A 15,661-nucleotide genomic window follows, 5' to 3' on the forward strand; every position below is an offset into this window, starting at 1 on the left:
CGTGAAACTCTTGTAAAACTTATGGTCGATCAGCTGCTTTGATGCATCTGTTTACATATATTACCTCCATTTTGATATTATAAGGTGTATTTTGTTTTGTGAGCACAAGGTTTTGACCAAAAGTTACTCTATTAATATTTCATTTATGTGATGCAAAAGTATCTTCAAATATGAATCTAATGCATCATCTTTGTGTCATAAAAATTATGTACTACAATAGGCTAATTGCTGGTAAAAGGCTTGTCCTCAACGAATTATATATTAAAATTTTAAAAGGAAGGAGTAGATTGTTCCCCAGAGGAATGCGAGATTCTGAAAGCTTTATTTTTTTATGTGGGTAGGGCCAGATGATTTACTTCTGTGTCCGTGAAGGTCTAACATAATGGCATTTTTGTTAAAATGACGAATACATGAATTTGCGTTTATTTAATAGCTATATGGGCAATGCTTCCGTCCCAAATGTATGTATAGGTACATGGCGCAAACTGAAAAGACAGTTACAACCTACTACTGCTCGATCTGTTACAACACTTCATGTTTCTGACAATGACACGGCCATTACATATAGCCATGGCTGCATTGACAACTAAAATTTCCTGGTTTATTCTCGCAAATACCATAGCAAACATATTGGAGTTTCAGGAATTGACAGCCAATATTCCATTCTTGGGCAGATTGATAGTAATACAGATGCGCTAGTTGATTTTAAAGAGTTTGTTGCGGCACCATACGTGCATGTGCATCAGCTGGTGCAACATGAATGGATGCAGTACCTGCGGCGGTCGGGGACGCGGGCTGGGGGTGCGGCCTGCGGTGGGAGGGGGGGCGGAGCCAGCGGGGCGGCATGAGAGTGAAACTGTGTGGATAAGGTGGAGGGAGCTGGCCGGTTAAATATTCAAAACCTTTGCCGAGTGCCAGATCTTGGGCACTTGGCAAAGGCACCTCTTTGCCGAGTGCCGGCAAAGAAGTCACAATTTTCAAACCCGTTTTGTCAATTTATTGAATTTCTTGTATTTATTGAAATTTGAACTACAGGTCACACGAATAATGGAAAACAATGAATGAAAAAATAATATTCACGTTATTGAAGGATGCGTTGAGATCTTATCGGAAAAAAATCAGAAATTTCGAACTTGTTATCCACGAAACATGACGACGAACTTCTTATCCAGTTATTTTTAAAATGTATAAAAAGCAAATATGGTCGGAAAATTATAAAACTTGTCGAGATGTAATGATATCACATGGGGAAGCTGTGATAAAAATATAATGAGGTTTCATGAAAGTTAAAACATACGATGCTTATAAATTGAAAGTTCTCCAAAGAATATATGATTTTACGTGAAATCTGATTAGGTGTTAAGCATCGTAGATGTCAAACTTTCACGATATCTTATACAAATTTTATCACAGTGTCCACATATGATAACATGACATCTCGACAAGTTTCATAATTTTCCGACCAAATTTATCTTTTATACAATTTAAACACGACTTGAACATAATTTAGTCGCCATATTTTGTGAATAGTACGTTTGAAATTTGTGGTCCTTTCTTCGTTAAGGCCTCAAAGAATGCTCATTAACATGAATAACAATTTTTCATACATTTTTCCCACTATTCAAATGACCACGCAGTTCAAATTTGAATTATTCAAGAAATTCGATACAATGAAATAAATTATCGAAATATAGCAAACACTTCGATAAAAGAACCTAAATTACATATCTTGTTCAGGAGAATATAGGAAGGCAATAGAAAAAAATTTAGAGAAATTAAAGAAAAATTTTTTGTATATTTTGCCGAGTGTCTAGCCCTGGCGCTCGGCAAAAGGCCTCTTTGCCGAGTGTCTGGACCAAGACATTCGGCAAAGAGTCACGGCATGAACTACCGTTACGTCCTGGCGCCCGTTTGCTGAGTGTAATTCTTTGCCGAGTGCACGGCTCTCGGCAAAACTTTCTTTGCCGAGAGTTTTTCTTTGCCGAGAGCCCGGCCCTCAGTAAAGGATGAGTTCACCGTGTGTTTGTCATTGCCGAGTGCGGCCCTCGGCAAACACTATCTTTGCCGAGTGCCCGATATTTTGCGCTCGGCAAACACTCGGCAAAGTGTTTGGTACTCGGCAAAGTGCTTGTTTCCGATAGTGAATAGAACTTCCCGGTTTCCCTAGAGATTAAAGTCCTAGGGAAAGGGAGGAAAACATTTTCCCCGAGAATTTTCCTAGGGATAGATTCTTAGGGACCAAATTGACGGAAAGGGAGATGTACCCAACAACGATGATGGAAAATTGTTAGGTATTGATGTTTTCCTTGGAAATTAATTTGAAGGAAATGTTGCTAATATGGCATACTATATCCTACATGTAAAGGTGGTTTCAGGCAGAATCGTTCGACCTGTTTTGGAACAAGGTTCTCCGCAACCTCAACCAAACAGAATGCAGCAGCAGCTATCTTGCCCAATCAATGATCTAATTGATTTCCTAATATGTTGAGCTGCAGATGAGAACGAGTGAAGGAGGCGGATCAGAGCAAAAAGGGCAGGTTGACTGACAAGATGATCCAATTATTTGTAGTGATGACTCAAATCAACAAACTGAGGAGATCAAGTAGTGAAGTTTCTTTAAACCTCTTCATCTTGGTTAAGTCTCCTTCTTAACATGTGCGCTCGCATTTTTCTCTAATATTCTTCCAATGGTGGACGACATGTTCAGTGGCAACGAGATGCTATGGTGAATATGTTCTGTGGATAAGAATATGCGTCCATTTGTTCGTAACGTTGATTGTCGTACATCTATGTGTGCATCTAAATATGTACTATGTTTTAAAAAAGAGCATCGGGTTTTGAGTTCAGGATTTTTTTCAGATTTTGATATAGGATGGGGGAGGGCGTAAAGTGGATTTTAATTACTCTTCGAAGAATAGACTTACTCCATAGAAAAAAAAAGGAATCGACCAAAATTGGCTTTCTGTGTATGTAGGTGAAGGCGAACGTGATAATTGTGAAGTGTACAGGGGCGGGTGAACTGTCACAAGGTACAAGTCCAACGCAATTACTTGTATGCTGCCTGAAAAATGTGATGTCGACTCGGCAACTGCTTTCTTTCCTTTTGGCACTCAAAGCCACCGGTCGTGTCACACTTTCCGTTCCATGATCGGCTTTGCTTCCGTTATAGCCAGCACGTCCTACACTGGCTTATCATGCTTAGCTTTCCAAGCAGTCCAAAAGTCGTAGCTATCTTGTACATTACTACAGTTGTACTGATGAACAAACAGAAGAAGAAGAACCCAACCACGACACGTACGTACGAGCCAAGTGCCACACTTATCAGGCCTGGCCGGTCATTCCCATGCATCTCATTGCCGTGCCCGTGTGCTCTTTCTGGAGGTACCGGCGCTAGCTAGCTTAGCACCAGTCGCTGTACGAATTTATATATGAAGAGGAAGCCGACGGGCCCGTGGTCCGGGCCAGGTACGGTGCCAGCTCGATCGGCGTACGCGCGCACAGGGCCACCGGCCACAGTCACAGATGTACGCCGGCCGGCCGGATCAGTAGACGCGGTGATCGATCGATCGATGTGACTAGCTTTGCTGCTCATGGGCTGCTGCGAGGCAGTCGTCGATCGATACACGAGCTAGCTCACCGATCGATCCAAAGGACAACGAGCGATCGGAGACGTTTGCATTGTCCAAACCTTTCGGTTCCGTGCCGCTGGATGGCTTGCCTCCAGATTTGACCAGGTTTAGACACAGCGATTAGGCCCAAATTAGTAGCTAGCAAGCTAAGAAAATGAAAAAGAATTAGTAGTACCAAGCTCTGTCTCGTCAGCCCTTGCATTGCATTAATCAGTTCGCGTCGTCGCTGATCGAGCAGATCCGACGTGCGGAAGATCGATCTGCGGCCCGGCCGTCGTCTGGCTTCGGCGCGCGCCCTCGCCGTCGCCGCCGTTCGGCGCAGCCGCGCAGGCAGGCAAGGCCGGACGCCAGGTCGCGGGAGGCGTGAAGCACGCGCTCCACGACGTTCACGTCCACGCCACGCAGGCGGCCGCGCCCACCGCGGCGGAGCTTCCTGCCCGGTGCGGCGCGCGGCCGGCGACACACTTGACATGCGGCTTTGATAGACGCCGACGGGCTCCGTTATTATAATAGTATTCTCGCGCGCGCGGTAGATGACGAAGTGACCTGCCGTTCCTTGCCGGCCGTGCCGGTCCTTTTCGCCCGGATTTTCAGTCACGTCCCTGTGGGCTCACAGGAGCATGGGCCCATGGCCATGGCGACGATCGAGCTCAAAGCGAGATGAGATCACGCACAATTACGGGCTTTCCGGTGATCGAGACCGGAGAGTGCTTGCGCGCCAGGATTAATATATGCCGTGTGTATCTCCATGCACTGCCGACCACGAATGTCCGGCCGTTAGTTTCGTCCTCTTGGTCGTTACACAGAGAACATAATTGGACGATCATGCATACGGCCAATTGCAAATAACTGCAAGTTCGTTCATCTCTGCTGTCAGAACTTTGCTCTGAAGAAGTAGCCTTGCAAAGAACTTGTGTTTCCTTCAGTGTGCGCTCTCCACACTGCTTGTGCATCAAAGGATGAGTAAATTCTTGGAGTTGGATGAGAGGTATGCGGACTTAGGGTCCATTTGGTGCGACTCGATCCCCTAGCGGCTCCACCGGGCAGCTTCTGCGCCGGAGCTGAGGAGCCACACCAAACGCCCCGGCGCGGTGAAGCGGCTCCGCCCGGAGCTTCGAAGAGCCACTGGTGCAGCTTTGCTGAGAAGGTGGAGCAGGCGGAGCCGGCTCCACCCCAGCCAGAGGGGTTCTTAGCTGTGTAGTTGCAGTCCATCTCCAAGTAATAATATCTGGCTATTCATCATTTAGTTGCACTTGCTGTACTACACCATCCTAGAGAATTATTAGAAATCGATCGAGCCATCTCTTCAACTGTTTCCATTCTCCAAAAACCTCTAGCTAGCTAGTCCGATTTTGATTCAAGATGTCTTCCCCTAGCTAGCTCAAAATTTGAAAACAAAAAAAAAGATGTCTAATGTCTTCCCTCACACTCTTGTTCTTGCGCCTGGGCGTCTAGCCTGTAAAGGCTCGTTCGGCGCCGAGTCCATGCATGGGCGCCCAGCGCCTGGCCGTTTAGCCATGTGGAATGCATGCCAAAAAAAAAATGCATTTCTCCCGTCTTCTCCCGTCTCCAAGAGTCATATATAACGGTGCTTGGCTGGTGTCGCTGGATTGGTCCAGTTGAACCATGTGGCAGAACCAACCTGAACCAACCTGAATTATACCGGCTCAAGTACGCGAGTCCACACCAGAGGGCTCCAACGTGCTTCAAACGGTATAATCCCTTGGCCTGTCGGGTAACGTCCCGATAAACCACCGATACACAGGATCAAATAAGGTTACCTCACACGAAGGTGAGTCCAGAGATACAGTCACCATCATATTTTACATCACAAGAAAATACATTATAAGAGTTTCCAAATGAAGTATGAAGTTTCAAATCTAGAGAAAAGATTACAAACAGTTAAATCTATGGTTTTTAGCAGCGGAAAACATATGCGATGATTACAACACGTCATTAAGACGGATGTCATGCTAAGCCCGAGCACGACATCGCTCGTCATCACCAGTGCTGGCCGGGGACGGATCCCATTCCACGGACCAACCTTTTGAAAGAGCACAGGGCCAGGGCATGGGAAGAGTAGGGTCTTCAAGACATAACCTGCAAAACGTATAACTAGCAAGGCTGAGTATACTAATACTCAGCAAGGCTTACCCGGGATTGGGTATACTTAGCCCATAACTAGACTTATGAGAGCTTATAATGGTTCTGGGTTTAGTTTCAGCTGAAAAGCAACAAAGAGTAGATACTTAACTTCAAATTTTAGCTTTCAGATTCTAGTTGATTATCCATTCTAGATAAGCACCTATAACTACTCAAGCATGGTAAAATCTTTGATCAAGCATCATCTTTGATAATCATAAGATTGCTCTTATTACTCAATGTGACAAAGGAATTAAGCAGTCTCAATCATCGTGAGAGGCGGACGATTCGAATCGAATTTAACCTTGCAAGGTAAACCTAACACACACGCTTGGAACACCACAGGGTCGTTCCGAAGCAACCGTTTGCCTTTCATTCCGACTCATGGATCAGATCCACCACAAGCGACTGCAGGTCATACGCACTTCCAAAGTGCAGGACGTACGTCTGTAGCGCGACTACAAAACCCGTACTCCTGGTTGCCCAGCAACACGTATGCCTACACGTCGAACATAAGTAACCAAAAGAAGCAAGACGAGTGGTGGGAGGTATGTCCACTACTCGGGCCGATTGGCTACTAGGCTTACCGCTTACCATATTTCGCGGCATGTGGTTAGTACTTTCAAACGCTTAACCCCGATCACCACACGCTGTGACCTTATCAGTAATTTTAACAACACAGATGGGGTATCACCTCAATCATGATACCTCACAAAACTCCCGTCCGTCATCCTTATAGTGATAACAGGAATGTAAGCATTACAATTCCTATATCGCGCGAGTGACAGGAAATCACCCGACTTCTACCGGTCCTATTAGCATAGCAGCTAGTCGGACTCAAGTGCTAGTATCCATTACATTGGTTCCTAGGAGAATGCAACTAGGGTTTCAAGCAATTCCTAAGAACTTAGTGCATAGAATACGTAAATAGATATAGATTGCAGTGTAATAAAATAGTAGGTTATGTCCGGGGCTTGCCTTTACTGGTGGGTCTGAAGTCAGAAATGTTAATATCTTCCGAACTTTGGTTCGGTACTTCAGTTAATTCCATTGGCGACATTTACTTGATCTTCAGGAACATCCTTCGTAGACTCCGGGGAAATCTCGTAGGTACCGTTGCCGAAGTAGTCGTATCTACATGTAATGCAACATTACATTCAAGCGTGCACACAAAACTATTTTATTTCACAACAAAGTTACAATCCAGCACTTATCTAACACACTATTCACATAACAACCAAAAAGATCTGAACTAAACCTAGACAGAGCTTTAGGGGGCAACTAACTAGAATCGGCTACTCGTTGAAGATTATAACAGAGCCGATTGGAAACAACGAGGGTTTAGCTGATTGATGAGTGCATCGGGTTCCTAGATGATCGATGAAAACATCGGCTACTTTGGCAGAAGGATGATTCCTAAAGCAGTTGTCTTAACTGAGATGTGCTTAAGTGCTATTCTAGGTAACTAGGTGTGGATGCATCGGCTTGATTACGTCATCACCACAAGTGAGTGACGTACGGCCGATTGAAGTGTGGTTGAGGATATGTGACTGATAGATATATGGCCGATCTTTCAGTCGATAAATCGACTGATAGAAGGGTGTGGATAAGGAAGGGAAGACTAAGGATCGATCGGCCGTGTTTGACCGATATGGAAAAGCAACCAAAATCGGCTTGGATCAGCCGATGGCAAGAACCCTAAGATCGTGGGTGTCTCTCCGATACATCGACTCCGTGCAGTCGATGTAGGATAGAACAAAAGGACTGTATCGGCAGTAGCCGATATAAGAAGGATAACCACCGGATCAACTGACCAGCCGAGGGTAGAAGCATCGACGGGCAGCTGTTACACAGGAACATCATAGACTTAAGGAAACGGATGCTAAGTGGTTGGGTTGATAACTTGACACTGAAGCATAACTGTCGAGACGTATTAGCTAAGCAGTAGATGCACACAGACTAACAAGGATCTTTATATGAAGAGAAACATAAGGAAATGACAATAAAAACAAGGACAGAGTCTGGATGGCAGGAATTTGAGTACTAAAGATCACACATCTGTACTTGAGACATACATCTGATGGTCTATATTCAGCTACAACACATGCATACAACACAAAGTATAATAAAGCACTCATTTCCTAAGATTTAACCTAGACCACAATCCAAAGACTTTCAATTCAAAATCACAACATATAACTTGTAGATTTGGACCTAGGGTTTCAAATAAAACTGATTTCGTACTTTTATGAACTTCTTACGAAAATCTATGAAATGTAGAAGTTCACGGATTGGAAATAAAGAAAGTTTGGAAATTTTACAGAAAACATCCTAGAACTTTCTAAAACATAGCAATCAAGTCCCTGGTCCGGGAAAACAGATAACAGGAAATTAATGACGATATTCCGGCAAAGGAATCGCCGGCATTAGAAAGATTCAAAGAATCAGGGCAGACCTTGGTTGTGGAGAAGAACAAACGGAAAATGAAGTTCCGTGGCGAATAAGATTGGCGAAGAGAAAAGCTCGATGAAAAGGTTCACGAGCTTTCTTGAGGTGTTGTGGTCTTGCTCGGCGATCGACGAGGAATAGGAGTTGCTGGACGTCGTGGACTTATGGGATAAGACGATGGAGCCGAATGGGTTCGCTATACTGACTTCTCCGCGAACCTCAGGGTTTTTCCTTGCTCACGGACTGAACTTCCTTTGTTCACATACCCTTAGCTCTTGATCTGCTCGCGCGTGGCCTGTCGTCTTACTCGCGCTCATGCTTACGGAATCGAACCGAGCCGGCCACTGGTAGAACACTCTCGTTCGCATTCGCGAACGTGCCGGTTCAATTCCTCTCGAACCTCCGCATGGATCAAGAGAGCTCGCCGTACCTGGCTGCACCTAACTCCTCCGAGCTTGTCACACCTGGATATAGCCTCCGCTTCGTCGCCTTTTCTTTCGGCTCGTCACGCCATAACTATTTTTCCGCCTTCGCGAGGATCGTGGTTCACTTGCCTTAGGGTCGTGCCTTCCGTTGTCCTCTCCTCAACGGCCTCCGATCGATGCGTTGTACATCTCCGCAGTTGGCATCACTTCTCCCGCGGCCAGCATTTCGTCGAACACCTTAATTGCATCTTCGATACGGCCACATCGCCGGTCCTGGCGCAGGGGCTCGGCGTCACTTGCTTCGGCCTTGCCGCATTGCTCCCGCGTACGCTCGAACCGCGCGCGTCCTTGGCCCGCATGGCGTTGCCGCTCACGCGTCTGAATCCGTTCTACGCGCCACTGCTTGCTCCGGGCCGCCCAACACCTGCACACACCGCCAGCTTCCGCGCGTCACTGCGCGCACGTTCGTGCGACCCGCTCGGCGCCGCTCACGTTCCTGTCGCTCCAGCACCTGCACCGGCTCTCCAGCACACGAGCTCCTGCATCGCCTACACCATGTCGCTCCCGCTCCCGTGCTCGCACATGCCTGCTCCCGCGCGCGTTCCGCACACCATCCTCTATCGCATGCCTCCGCTTGTGCCGTTCCACATCCGCGCTCTGCCAGCACCTAGGCGCCGCTCACCCAGCTCCTACCGCGGCCGCCTCTTCTGCTTGCGCCGGCCCTCACCTGCTCCAGTTCACGCCATCCACCACTATGCCGAGCCACTGCCGTCCGCGTGCCTTCACTCGCCGCGCGCGCTTCGTTCACACGCGTTCTCCCAACTCCCGCTTTGGCTCCTGCGCCTCCGCGCCCACACGCCCGGCGCCCGCTACGGCCGTCAGTGCCGCGCCCCCTCGCTCTGGCGCCGCCCGAACGCCTGGCGTTCCGCTCGCCCTCCTGCGCCCCGCGTGCCGCCTGTCGCAGCTGCCCGCACGCCGCCCCGCCAGCCGCGCCGCACGCCACCCGCGTTGGGCCGCCGCTCCGCCAGCCGCGCCGCACACGCCACCCGCGTTGGGCCGCCGCTCCGCCAGCCGCGCCGCACACGCTGCTTGGGCCGCCGGCCGCCGCCCTGCACGTCGCACGCTGCTTGGGCCGCCGGCCGCCGCGCCTGCACGTCGCACGCTGCGCCGAGCCGTCGCCTGCCCGCCTGGAGCCGCCGCTTCGTGCGCCTGGGCCGCGCTGCCTGGGGCCACCAGCTCCGCGCCGAGCCGCCCGCAGCGGCCTCCGCCCCAGCGCCCAGCGCGCGCGCCGTCTGGGCCCGCCGGCCCGCGCCGCTCGCACCGATCCCCGCCGGCCCCAGCGCGCAGAGGGAGGAAATCAGGGAGAAGCTCCCTGTGCCGGCTCAGAGCAGTAAAGGGAGGCAGGGGAAATGAGCATCGCTTGGTGGAGAAGGAGAAAGAAGACGCCAGGGGAAATCAAAGGCAGACAGAGAGATAAGGGGAACAGAGGAGAAAGGGAACTGGAATTTCCCAAGGACCTTTACGTAAATACAGAAAACTGCAAGGGCCTGAGTGTAACACAAAATTTCCCGTTGATTTAAAACCCAAATGAAGAAATGCCCAAAACGAAAGTTGGAGAGTTTTTCAAACTCTACAACATTGCTTTAGGGCCCAAGTTCAAAAACTCAAAATTTACATTTTTACACGTAAACTTTTGAACAAAAGTCGGATTTGAATTGCTTTTGTCCCAAAGCGTAATTTTATAAAATTCAGGACCTAAATGCAAGCATTTATGACACGTCATTATGACGGGATAGACTCGTCATAATGGTTGGATAGACATGTCATGATGACTTGCACTTTTTACACTTTAGTCCTAAGTAATTTGAAAGTTACTTTTGTAAATCAAACATTTGCATAAAAGGACTTGTACTTTTATAAAATTACGTAAATATCCTTATTTTTACCATTTTACCCAAACTTTTTACCCACTTCAACACATGCATTTCAAATGCAATTTTTGGATAAATATATATTTTTTTTACAGGGAATAAAATAAGAAAAGCATATTTACAAAACCATCTTTTACTTATTTTGAAATCACCTTTATCCAAATGCATTTTGCAAAAACAACCCTAGATTTTTCTGTAATTACAGAAATACCCTTTTTACTTACACTTTAAATTTTCAAAAGCTTCACATAAACACACATAAGCTTTATACTTAACAAACACATATTTCACACTAACAAAGTATATCTAGTATTACAAGTACACGAACTGTCACAATGATCATGCTGAATTTCTCCAGGTCGAGAATCCCTAGCCCCTCGAGATGTTTTGGCAGGATGCCTTTGTCCAATTTAGCATGCAACAATGTCCGCCATTAATTTCCTTAATTATGGCCCATATGTTCGGCGCAAAACTGCCAGATATGATGGGTTGGCGGTGATAGCGTAACCACGTAGACGGTGTGTGAATTGATGTCTCTAAGGCCAATCTCAGTGGCAGTTTTACGGTAACAGTGAGCAACACAGCCACGTCAGCTTTTCAATGCAATGAAACTGTCACTCTTAGTGCACAGTTTCATGGCACAGTTTTATAGACAGGATACATCATTTACTTTTTACGTTGTGTTGTGATCAAGTGTGCCATGAGGATTCTATAGCTATTTTTGCAATTGAATCTAAATTAAGTGTTTGTACGATATTAGATAATTGAATATGGTAAAACATTATGATTAATACCATATATTTGTATGATATTAGATAGTTGAATATAGGAAAATGATTACACATAATATATCTTAATCTCTAGATTAATTTTGATGATGCCCGAGCTTGTTCCAAATGTGCTCCACCAAGTCGTTCTTTAGTTGCGCATGAGCCGAACGATATTGAATATCATCATCTTTTTTAGCACCCTTTCAAATGGTACGTAGTCATCAGGGGAGAATTCTGGTACTTGGACCATCACTTACTAGGAGGCTCATTTAGATCAAGATTCTCTTCAATGTCTTCTTGTTTTCAGCTTCAACTATCATATTTTTAAGTATAATGCAAGTTAACACCACTTTCTCAAGTTGACCACGATCGTGTAGGCGGGCTGGTTTTTTCATAACGCTCCATCGACGACGCAACACTCCAAAAGCACGTTCAATATCCTTTCTCTTTCCTTCTTGTTCTTGTGCAAATAACTTGTCCTTGTCAGAGATGGGCATGGATATTGACTTCACAAATACAGCCCATTCCAGGTATATACCATCCGCAAGATAGTAACCTGTGTTGTATTGCTTCCCATTGACCATATATTGTACTCTAGGGGTTTGGCCCTTTAGTTCTTCAATAAATAGAGTAGACTGGTTCAGAATATTGATATTATTGTTAGAACCGGCAACTCCAAAGAATGCACGCCAGATCCAAAGATCGTGTGATGCCACGGCCTCAAGAATTATAGTTGGAACTTTTGATCACCTCGAGTAAATTGGCACTTCCATGCATTTGGACATATTTCCCATTGCCAATGCATACAGTCAATACTATCAAATACTTCAGAAAAACCTCTTCTCTCACCAATTTTGAGCAAACGCTCGGCATCTTCCATAGTGGGGCATCTCAAATATTGCCCACCAAATACAGCTATAACACCCTCGACAAAATACTTCATCGCCTCCATAAAAGTCGTCGCACCAATCTTTAGAGACACATCTAGATGATCCGCCGCATTGCCATTAGCCAACTATCGAATTGCTGTCATACACTTTTGTAGTGGTGTAAGCCCTTGTCGACCGACAGCATCCAACTTTGTAGTGAAGTAATCAGACCATTTTTCTAAGGCATCAACAATGCATAAAAATAGTGGCCTAGACATGCGAAATCGTCGGCGAAAAATATTAAGCGGATAGAGAGGATTTTCCGAGAAATCATTATTCACTAGAAGTTGATGATATTACTCCCGTGGCCTATTAATATATTTTATCAGACGCAATCGATGATCAGATGCAGCTTCTGCAATAGCTTCGACGCTAGCCTTCAAGGCCACTGTGACTTCATTGATTAAGTCATCTATAAGGTCCTCCTCTTCGATGTAGTCATCGAACAGATCAATAGTGTTGCTTGCTAGATTTAGATTATCAACCTCTTCATCCGACATCTCCTGGACAATGGGAGTACATGTTTGGGAACTAAACTGAAAGGAAATGGCACAACAAAGCTGAAAGGAAAAACAGAGTAACCTGATGCAGCTTGCGTTGCCGACGAACAATCAAACTGTAGTAGAGGAGAAAAAAAAGCTGCCGAGGATGCAGGATGGATGGCGACGCACTTGATATATATTGGTGACATGATTAGTGGAGCAGTTTCACAGCAGGTTCATTCTCACATGTTAATGGAACAGTTTCACGTGTGGTTCACATTCACATGTAGGAGCAGTGTCACATTTGATTCACATTCACATGTAAATGTAGCCGTTAAAATTCAGTTCACATGTAAATGGAGCAGAAATAAGATAAATTGAAATGCACTTCAAATTCAGTTAACATATGCAGTTCACAATCACAATCACCAAAACAAAAGTGACCATTGGTCTAAAAAAAAGATAAGTGCAACAGAACTCAATTCACAAGACATCGACCTGCAGATCATGTAACTTCCTGAAAATATATGCCTCATGTTTCCTCATCAGCAGCCATGATTTTCTTCTACATCCATTGCAATGTCTTCGCTCGGGTAGCCTTTTTTTCATCGGTCATATTACTTGTTTCCTGAATCAGCAGAGAATTGTAAGCTTGTAGCAATTTTACTTCTTTTGCTCTTTCACAACCTTCAGGTTAATTCTTGAGATCTCAAGCTGTTTCTCTGTAGCTTTTTCTCGCTCCTTCTTGCGCTCTTGTGTAACTTCAACTATTTTGTTTATGTTCTCTCTGAGAATAACAATACCATCCATAAGTTCTTCAACCTTTCGTTTCCCTTTGCGCTCTGTCTTGGCTGCTTCTCTGCCAATAGGACGTGGTTCCCCTCTGTCATCAATTTTTATAGTCTTGCTTTTATCTTTCTCTGCCTGAGCAACAGAAGTATACCATTTTGGTTCATTCTTTAGGATCCTCCACCAGTGCACATGTGCAAAAGGCTTTTTATTCCTGTTGGTAAACCTCCTCTGTGCTTCATCCATCAGTTGATCGTCTGAGTATCCACTCTTATTCATTTTACAGACTGAACTCCAGTAGCCATTGAACTTGTTGATCACTGTGCTCAGCCATGAACAGTAGACCTTTAGTTGGTTAGTATCCCTAGTAGGATCTGGTTGGGAGTCCTTGTTAAATTTTTCAGTGATTTGACCCCAAAATGAATCACTTTTCTTGTCATTGGTCTTTAGAAGTGTTCATCCAAGCACTTGCCTGCACATAAGAAAGTTAGGAACTTAACATCTGAACTACTTCATGCATGCCATCATATGGACAGGAGTTATGTAATTACCGGTCTCACTTCCTCATTATGCGACCAAAATCTTTTCTTCACACCCCTACTTGCCTTCACACCATCATCGACATCAATGTCAATGCTGACCCTACCTGTTGGTGTAGTTGCCGGAGATGGTGGATTCATGCTCTTTGCGACCCCAACAAAATAGAAATTTTCTCCAATTGGTTGCAGTGGTGGATATAGTGGTTGCTGTATCAAATTAAAATAACTACCCCTACAATTTGCATAAACAGAGTGTGAGCACATATGATCTATGAACATGATAAAATGTGCAAAATAACTGCTAGTCTGTAGCTATCATGGTTAAGTGCAACAGGGGAGTTCATATCTTGTGGTGAATCAAAGGATGAACAACTCCAATATTCATTGAGGTAAATAATGAAAAAATAATGTTGTCTACAGACCTTAAAAAGCAAGAAATTTCCGTTCAGATTATTAAGTTAGGCAGCATATATCAAGTTTAGACAGTAAATCCGATTGCAACCACAAAGTTCAGTCAACTTGTGTGTCAGTTCTAACTCAATGCAAATATGTTACAATCACCACAAGGGAAAAAATACGCTAGACATCCAGTGCACTCGACAGACCCCACCAATCACCAAAACATTATACTTCAAGCAGAACATATGAGTGGTTCCCTGTCGATGCATAAACTGAAAATATGAGGAATCTTACCATGGATTCGCATAAGTGGATTGACCTCCAAGATTCCCAGCACCAGATCCCGGCCATCATGATGCATGTGGCGGTGGGGGCGCAGCAGCTTGCGGCGGCCGTGCTGGGGCGTAGCAGATGGTGGTGGCGCAGAAGATGCATATGGCGCTAGGGTAAATTTTTATATGTCATTAAAAGTTTAACTTTTTATTTCTATGTTATTGAAATTTAGATAATCCTTTCAGTACCATTGAAAATTTAACTCCATTCCTTATGTGCTATGCCATTCCTTACTTGCCATGGCTATTACAACATTGTTACATAGTTGTTAAGTGAGGGTAAAAAAGATAACATTACCCCTCAGACCGCCACGGCGAGCCCGGCAACTCCCGCCGCTTTTCCCTCTCTCGGGACTCGGGCTCATCATCCAGAATTAATTTCTGCACTTACCAGCATGCACTCGAGGTCCATCAGGCTATTCACAATGGGAGTTTCATGGGGTGTTTCATGGCATTAATTAGCCTGCCACATCAGCAATTTGGATGATATGGCATATTATTTAAAAAGTAAGAGTTTCATGGAGTTTCATGAGGATGAAACTATATTAACCCATTTCCAAGAACTTGGAAACCGTGTGAAACCTCCATTGAGAGTGTTTTGTTTCATCTTCACACAATTGAGTAAATTCTATTGGTTATTTATTTGCAGCATTTAAGGAGTATGTTGGTATATGAAATAGTGAGATGAAACTCTCTACTGAGAGAGGGTGTTTCATCCTTCTACAAAATTGACGTGGCATTCTTGGAAACATGGATATAAAACTCCATTGTGATTAGCCTCGTATCCATATATCCATATGAAACCTCATCTTCTTGGATTTGTCGCGGACTGAAGACCATAAGAGT

General features: G+C 45.1%; 1 pseudogene; it reads right to left on the reverse strand.

Annotated features, from left to right (window-relative positions):
* Positions 1-11,614: 11,614 nt before the first annotated feature.
* Positions 11,615-12,492, reverse strand: LOC112892732 (annotated as a pseudogene).
* Between the last annotated feature and the right edge of the window lie 3,169 nt (positions 12,493-15,661).

Source organism: Panicum hallii, chromosome 5, assembly GCF_002211085.1.
Source record: "Panicum hallii strain FIL2 chromosome 5, PHallii_v3.1, whole genome shotgun sequence".
Classification (NCBI taxonomy): domain Eukaryota; kingdom Viridiplantae; phylum Streptophyta; class Magnoliopsida; order Poales; family Poaceae; genus Panicum; species Panicum hallii.